The 9,062-nt window shown below is 40.1% G+C and overlaps 1 pseudogene; it reads left to right on the forward strand.

The window, feature by feature from the left end:
• The first annotated feature begins 300 nt into the window (after nucleotides 1-300).
• Nucleotides 301-2,314, forward strand: LOC119490944 (annotated as a pseudogene).
• Nucleotides 2,315-9,062: the final 6,748 nt, after the last annotated feature.

Consider the following 9,062-nt stretch of genomic DNA (forward strand, 5'->3'; position numbering starts at 1 on the left):
GGAGCCGTTTCTCCCTCTCTTTATCTATTGTGTGAAACTGGGATAACTGGGATCTGTTTTTCTCAAGTGTCAAGTTCAATGATTCTTTAATCCACAGACTAACGGTCGTAGGATTTATATCTTTGAGAAGTTCCTGCGGGGTTACTCCAAATATTGCTGTAAATGCCAACAAAGTCCTTTTATTTATTTTCCTACTGGAGGGCCCCCTTCATTGTCTACATTGAGCTTCAACTTTCCAGGTTAGCCTAGTGCTAGCTTCAACTGTCTGAGTGAGATACACACTTAACATCATGATGGGTCATGCATAAACCCACTCACCGCTTTAACCACACCCTCGACCTTGTTATGTCATATGACGTTGAAATTGAACATTTAATTGTTTTTCCACAGAACTCTCTTTTATCAGACCATTATTTAATCACTTTTGAATTCTTATTACTAGACTATACACCATCAGACAAAAGTGTGTACACTAGATGTCTATCCGATAGTGTTGTGGCTAAATTTAAGGAAGTGATTCCATCAGCATTAAATTCAATACCATGTCTCAATATAACAGAGGGCTCGTATGTTAACTTTAGACCCACCCAAATTGATCATCTTGTAGATAGTGCTACAGACTCACTGCGAGTCACACTTGATTCTGTTGCCCCTCTAAAAAAGAAGTTAATTAAACAAAGGAAGTCAGCTCCATGGTATAACCCTCAAACACGCAAACTAAAGCAAGCATCGAGGAAACTGGAAAGGATATGGCGTTCCACCAAACAGGAAGAATCTCATTTAGTCTGGCAAGATAGTCTTAAAACATATAGGAAGGCTCTGCGTGATGCCAGAGCAGCCCATTACTCATCATTAATAGAGACAAATAAGAACAACCCCAGGTTTCTGTTCAGTACTGTAGCCAGGCTGACAGAGAGCCACAGCTCTATTGAGCCATGTATTCCTACAACCCTCAGTAGTAGTGACTTCATGAGTTTCTTTAATGATAAAATCATAACTATTAGAGACAAAATGAATCACCTCCTACCGTCAACTGGTACCAATTCATCCTCAAACATAGGAACCTTAGAAACAGCTGTACAACCTGATATATATTTAGACTGCTTTTCTCCTATCGATCTCCACAAACTGACTTCACTGATCTCTTCATCTAAACCATCTACCTGTCTCCTAGACCCCATCCCAACTAGACTGCTTAAAGAAGTTTTACCCTTAGTAAGCACCTCTTATCCTATTACAGAGACTGGAACATTTAATTGGCATTAAAGGAACTGCACTAAGTTGGTTTAAGTCCTATTTATCAGATCGATCTCAGTTTGTACATGTTAACGATGAGTCCTCCATGCACGCCAAAGTTAGTCACGGAGTTCCACAGGGTTCTGTACTTGGACCAATTCTATTCACCTTATATATGCTTCCCTTAGGCCATGTTATTAGAAAACACTCCATAAACTTTCATTGTTATGCAGATGATACCCAATTATATCTATCGATCAAGCCAGACGAAACAAACCAGTTAACTAAACTTCAAGCATGCCTTAAGGACATAAAAACCTGGATGACCTGCAATTTCCTGATATTCCTGATGTTAAACTCAGACAAAATTGAAGTTATTGTACTTGGCCCTGAACGCCTCCGAAACAAATGATCTAATGATATAGTTACTCTAGATGGCATTGCCCTGGCCTCCAGCACCACTGTAAGGAATCTGGGAGTTATCTTCGATCAGGATATGTCCTTTAACTCTCACATTAAACAAACCTCAAGGACTGCATTCTTTCATCTATGTAACATTGCGAAGATCAGACACATCCTGTGTCAAAACGATGCAGAAAAATTAGTCCATGCATTTGTTACCTCTAGACTAGATTACTGCAACTCCTTATTATCAGGCTGCTCCAATAAGTCTCTTAAGACTCTCCAGTTGATCCAGAATGTTGCAGCACATGTACTGACAAGAACTAGAAAAAGAGATCATATTACTCCTGTATTAGCTTCTCTGCACTGGCTCCCTGTAAAATCAAGAATAGAATTTAAAATCGTCCTCCTCACCTACAGAGCGCTAAACGGTCAGGCCCCATCATATCTTAAAGAGCTCATAGTACCCTATTACCCCACTAGAGCACTGCGCTCCCAGAATGCCAGGTTACTTGAGGTTCCTAGAGTCTCCAAAAGTAGAATGGGAGCCAGAGCATTCAGCTATCAAGCTCCTCTTCTGTGGAACCAGCTCCCAGTTTCAGTCCGGGAGGCAGACACCCTCTCCACATTTAAGAGTAGGCTAAAGACTTTCCTCTTTGATAACGCTTATAGTTAGGACTGGTCTTTGACCAGCCCCTAGTTAAGCTGCTATAGGCCTAGACTATTCCTATGACACACTGAGCTCCTCTCTCTTTCTGTATATATTCATGTCCCATTCATTGTTACTAACTTCACTCCTTCCCGGGAGTCCTTGTGCCTCCTTGTCTCGCAGGTAACCATGGAGCGGGGTCACACCTGGAGCGAGGTTATACCTGGAGCGAGGTTATACCTGGAGTAGGGGTACATTTGGAGCGGGGTTTCACCTGGATCTGGATGTCACCTGGATTGTGGCTGCATCTGCTGCCGCGTCTGCTGCCTGCTTGACACCAACTGCTACCATCATTATTAATTCCGTCTGTACGAGGGACTACCAAGACTAAATGACAAAGTGGCAGCTTGGAGAATGAGACTTCTCGGTCACTGCCAAAGACATCAAGAACTCCCAGCAAGCATGCTGATGCTGTGGGAACCAACACACGGGCTTCGATCACAGGGACGTCCAACACCAACATACATGGACGTACTGAGGAGAGATGCTGGACAGTGCTGGCGAGCTAGCCAGATGTATGGTGGACTGAGATAGCTGGAAGCTCCGCTTGAAAGCCCGTCTGATCACATCACGACCCAATGACATCAATTCTGATCGTTGTATTATCACTCTTTTACATCCACTACTATTGGTTTTGTGTTATTAGTCCTACTTGTATTAGTTATTACAGCTGCTGGGCTATTATTGTGGCTGCTTCTCTCTCTCTCTCTCTCTCTCTCCCCAGCCGGTCTCGGCAGATGGCCGCCCGCCCTGCACCCGGTTCTGTTCCAGGTTTCTTCCCACTAATCGGGGAGTTTTTCCTGGCCACAGCGCGCTTGGTGGATCATGTTGGGTCTCTAAACTATGGTGTACGGTCATAGACCTGCTCAATATATAAAGCATCTTGAGATAACTTCTGTTGTGATTTGACGCTATACAAAAATAAATTGAATTGAATTGAATTTATATTTCCTTACAAAACAAGTGAGAAGAATTCAAGTTTATTTTTGACTTTAAATTAGAGAATTGAATTATTATCCCCTAGGGGCAAATTGTTGTACAGTCAGCAGTACCACACAGGTACGGATCTGCACACAGGCTGAGTGACAGCCCCCTCATTTGCATGACGAGGCATAAAATAAATCAAGAAAAGTGTAAAGAAATGTACGAAGAAAATAATGGAGAAATAAATAAGTTTGGGGAAATAAATAAGGGGCAAAATGCATAGGGAAAATCGTGCATAAATAAATAAATAAATGCATAAATAAATACAAACATTTAAAAATAACTATAAAATAAATAAATAATAAATGCAAAAATAAATAAATAAATAATACATTCGAAAATAAATAAATAAATAATAAAGGAAAAAATAAATATATTGAAAAATGATTATAAATAAATACATAAATAAATAAAAGGGAAAATTAAACAGAAGAATAAATAAATAAGGTAATTTATACAAAGAAGCAAATTAAAACAGAAATACCAATTTGTCATATTTTATCAATTAATTAATGGCTAAATTTATTTGTAATATTATTTTTGCTGCATTTAATGATATATTTATATATTTATTGAGTCATTTATTTATTTATTCATTTCTTTTTCATTTTGGCACGGTTCGTCCTCCATACAAGGGTAGCTTCGGTCACATCTAGAATCAATATCTATGCTTGAACCAATCATGATTGAGTGTCTCAAATAAACAGGCTTCAGCAGTAAGTTAATGTTTATGGTTCTTAGCATCTGTTTTGTTATCCTGTGAAATAGGAATGGAGAGCTGCATCCCTCCTGATAATAAACTACAGTCTTTGTTTAAAATATGAACTGCATTTAATATAGGTCCATTCATTTACAGTTGCATGAGTCATCAGTTTGGGCGGTTTAGAAGTTTTATATACATTTGTGGAGCATATTTAAGTCCTGACTGTGTGCCCAGTGTGCCTCTTTATGATGTTGATTATAACAACAGTGCAAGCATTATCATGACTGAGAAGTAATAACGGATAATATACATATACAGTCGCTCAGTTCCAGTTAAGCAATAATAATGGCCAAAGTTTTAACTTACATTATGATCCCTTTTCCTTCATCTCACATTTCTCTTTCTATGAATTACCTCTGCATTAAAATAAACGGGTCATTTATGAAGATATCTGCTTCACACTGGGATACAGCTGAGGTTTGTAGTCTTGGCACTGAACTACTTGTCAATTGTGCTATTAGAGAAATAGATGGTGTTGCTGCAAGATGTCCAGATCAGCACACTGGTATTAACCCCAGTTTCCAGGGCTGAAGAGGAAGCTACAGGGAAATACTCAAAAACTGACCTGCAGCCAGTTTGCATCTTTTACTGACACTTCCTGGTTCTTCTTCCTGGGAGTCAATGAGTGAGAATGAGAGCGAGTTTGTAATCATCCATATCAATTACTCGGCATGTGACATGGGTATTTACATTGCCAGGGCGGCTCCACTGCTTTGACTAATGGAGCCACCATCTGGACCTGCTCCCTGACTTCACCACGAGGAAAACAGGATGCAAGAGCACAGAGTCACTTCCCATTGGAGGAGGCAGGTGGATGAGATGAGATGAGAGGTAGAGGGTTTAGTGGGACGTGATACTGCTGCCTGTGAAATATCATCATGTTCATTTAATAGTCTGATCTGGTAATAAAAGATGGATCAGCAAACTGTCCTGTATATACTGTCTATGTGACGTATATGGTAAATAATAAGAAATGCAGAACTACAAGTGTGATATGAGTGTAACACTGAATGCGTTTCTCGCTCCTTGTTTTCTGGCTTGAGGTTTCTCTTTGCTTCTTCCCCTGTTAACCTTTCACACTCCATGAGGTGCTATAACATTTGGCTCTCATTCGGATGTGTCCAGTCTGTCTGCCATCATGGCCATTTTAATGATTTTGTGCTTAATCCGTGTGAACGTTCGGCAAACTATTCCCAGACTAGAAAAGGTCACATGAATCCAGTGTTATTGGAAAGGGTTCAAGGATTTAAGAAATATCGCTTCCCTTAGTTGCTCTTGTGTTCATTTCGTCTGGCCAAGAATACGGCGCTCTTCTCTCTGGACCTTCGCTGACTCACTAAAGCTGCAGCCACACAAATTTTGTAATCATATTAATCAAGCTGTCGGATGTTTTTTTTGTTTGGTTTCTGCTTTATAGAGCACAAGTGTAGGAGGGCATTGTTCACTTTCAACTCAAGGCACTAGGTCATACTTTCAGATGAAGCAGCTGCATTTTCATCTTGAGATGTTCTAGCTGTTTCTAGTCTTTGTGCTGTGTTAAGGTAACCTGCTGCTGGTTCCAGCTACATATTCACCATACAGATATGAAAGAATGGCATCAATCTTCTCACCTAATTCTCAGCTAAAAAGCAAATGAGTATATTTCACAAAATGTATTCCTTTAACCTTGTACTTTCAGTTAACGTTATTTTCATGTTCAGGCTATCTGCAGGAATGAGAGCAGGATTAATGTTGGCTGTCAAACATCTAAATCTTACTCTACATTTGCTAGAGGAATATTATTGCTTTAATGTTTTCACTGCTTGTCTCAAACTAAAGCCAGGCAGTTCATCATATTTTAGTTGAACAAGTGAGCGAATCCAGCCTCTGCTCTGCAGTGGAGAATACAGATACTGTAGGTGCCATGATGCCAAGTGAGAAACAGTGACAATGAGTGAGCGCTGTGCAAACAGTTCAAATAGCAACAGAGTTAGGTAATCAGTTATATTTACTAAGGGGTTGCACAATAAGATGGCAACAGTTGTAGCCTCACAGTGCTTAGAGTAAAACAGGTGCCATGAAAATGAGACTGAAATTTCACTGACAAAACTAGAAAATATCTTTCATTTTTGTTCGGGATGCACCGATCCCACTTTTTCAGTCTTGATACTGATAGCGAGACCTGGGCTTTGTATCGGCCGATACCGAGCCGATACATTCTTTTATGTGTAAGGCAACAACAGGCTTGACTTAACACCATGTAACATAAATTTACTGAATTGTTATTTATTATTAAAATAATTAATCGTACACCAACAACTTGACAAACAAATCTTCAAAATTAATTGGAATGACAATTCAGGTGTGAACCTTTTTAATGCAGCAACAGATTGGTCAAAACTTAAACAGGAATTAAAACAAGCAATAATCAAATGACAAAAATATCACTCAAACTAATGTACATTTTTCTTAAGAAACAAAGACTAAAACTAAATAAAATATCAAAATGAATACAGATGAATAGTGATGATATTTCAGCTTTGAGATTTGAGGTGATACATAGAGTAAGAGTTCAATGAATCCTCAAACAACGGTTCGTATGGTAAACATGTATAAATACAATATATATTTTACGAAACGTTATTCCCCATTTTTTGTGCGTTCTCCTACGAATGTCCAGCGGCACGTGTCAATTTCAGCTCGTTACATGCATACAGTCTTTTCAAAATAAACTTAAGGCTTTACAGAAAACAACTTGGTTAGGTTTAGGCAACAAATGTACTTAGGTTTAGGAAAAGATTGTGGTTTGGGTTAAAATAACTCTGGAAGTGCCGTAATTTAAGTACGGAATTACGTGACAAATACATCAACTTTAACTTCTGGTTTCACACAGGACTCAAACAGCGATGTCCTGGGCAAATGTCTGTTGTTTTCTGACCACCCATCCACCCCGACGTCCTCCCTACGCAGCATTTGTTGCTCTTTATACTTCCTGGTGCACAATTATGTGGATTACATACAAATTGATTTTGTGAGTTATATACAAATTAAAGTGCATTACTTGAGAACAGCTTGAAGAGGTGCAGCAGTTGTGACAAACAAGGCTGTGCTGCCTGTATGTAGCAGCAGATTAAGGTACTTTACCGTCCCAGCTTGCTCTTACCATCCCATAATGCATCTGTGTGATCAATGGGACCCTTGGCTTTGCTCTCATCCCTCTGCCTTCCTCACTAATCAGCAGTGTGATGTGATCAGAGACACCCACCTGTCCTGTCCTCGTGTCATGTCGTACAGGACCAAAGTATTCCTTCTGTCATTTCTGACAGTCCTGTGATGGCAGGGCAGAGACGGGGGCTTTGTCCCAGCGTGATATTTATCTTTGAAATTGAGGAGTTGGACCTACAAGCGACCACTTCATGCGCTTCATACCCTCTGGCTTTCCTTAGAAACGTCTTTCAAATGAGGATGAAAGATTAAGTACCTCAACTCTGTTGGCCTCGGGATTTTACAGCCAGATCTCATTTTAATATCGAGCTATTTCAACATGCAGAGGTGCTTTTACTTGGAAAGATAGGCTTAAAGACGCATTACATGAACAAAGGCAAAAAATAGATGGCAAACAAACACTGCCACTGGGCACTAATCATCATTATTATATGACAGACCCTTCACCCTGACTCCCAAACACTTTCAATGCTTTGATGAAAGCCTCTGCAGACTGGATTACAGTCCGCAGACAGCTATAAAATGAGCGACGTTTGGCTTTTCTGCAGAAGAAGAGTAGCGTCCCTCCCTCAAAAGCAGCTCTTAAAATGCTGTCAATCACAGCAGCACAGTGTACGCTGGACTTGACAGAGCTTCCTCACCAGGGAGCGTTTGTCTGCCGTTCGCAGACAGTTCAAGGTTAATTGATGTACATCATAAAATATTTATAACCAAATGATCATTCACTGCTCAGAGTGAGCAGAATCCAGTGTTATGTATGCAAACCAAGCTTTTGGTGAATCTGTATTGCCCTGCAATAAGAAAATAACTGCACAGGCCTCTAAAGTTAGTCATTTGCACATTTTTAATGGGGAAACTTTTCTCTTCCCTCAAGAAGCACAATGTAATTATTTGATTTATGAGTGGCTGGAGGAGGAACGCAGCAGCCGATCACTCTCAGCACCTCGGAGGGCTTCAGCCTGGGGTCTGTTAGACAGACGATCCACCTCTGTGTGCCCAGTCCTCTATCACATCATTACAGCCCCACCCTGACAAACAGTTGTATTATGTTAAAGATCTGTGTTTGTTCAATACCCGATCCTCATTCCGAGCAGATAGTGAAATTAGATGGAAAACAAATAATTGTCCAGAGGTTTCAGTGAAACAAATCCAAATTGTATTCTGAGCGTTAATTTGCACCACAGGGATTCTTTGTTATTTGGGCATGTAATCCATAACACTGTATTAATCACCACACATTGAGAGGCATTGTGATAGCTTTATGTTTGTGCTTGTCGGAGTTGTTGGAACTGGGTAATCTTCTTGTTACTGTAATCCAGCTTTTGGAGGAGACAGAAATGCCTCTTGGTTCATTCTTGTGCTGACAGTGTCTTGAACAGTGAGGGGATTAGCTGACGCCACAAGTCTGGAAAAACGCCACAGTGGACCAAAGGAAAACACTTTTACCCTTCAACACATTTTAGAATATTTGTAGAAGAAAAGTTTGTACTTCTAGCTGACAAGAAGTCATTAGGAGTATGATGGCACAATTTTTCTTTGTCCTTCTCTAATTAGGCTAAGTGAATGTGTTGCATGTCCAGAGGCATAATTACATGCAGAGGTAAAAGGTTGTGGTGTAGTTTGTCAGTGAGAGTGGCTCTGCCTCGTGTCGATGAATGACTGCACGCTGTGATCACTTACTGGAATGAAAACGAGCTGCTGTGAAAGAAAAAAAGAAAGAAGGAAAGAAGGAAAGGCCCTTCCAGTGCAGATGAAATGGTTTGT

Source organism: Sebastes umbrosus, chromosome 7 (genome assembly GCF_015220745.1).
Source record: "Sebastes umbrosus isolate fSebUmb1 chromosome 7, fSebUmb1.pri, whole genome shotgun sequence".
NCBI classification, from domain to species: Eukaryota; Metazoa; Chordata; class Actinopteri; order Perciformes; family Sebastidae; genus Sebastes; species Sebastes umbrosus.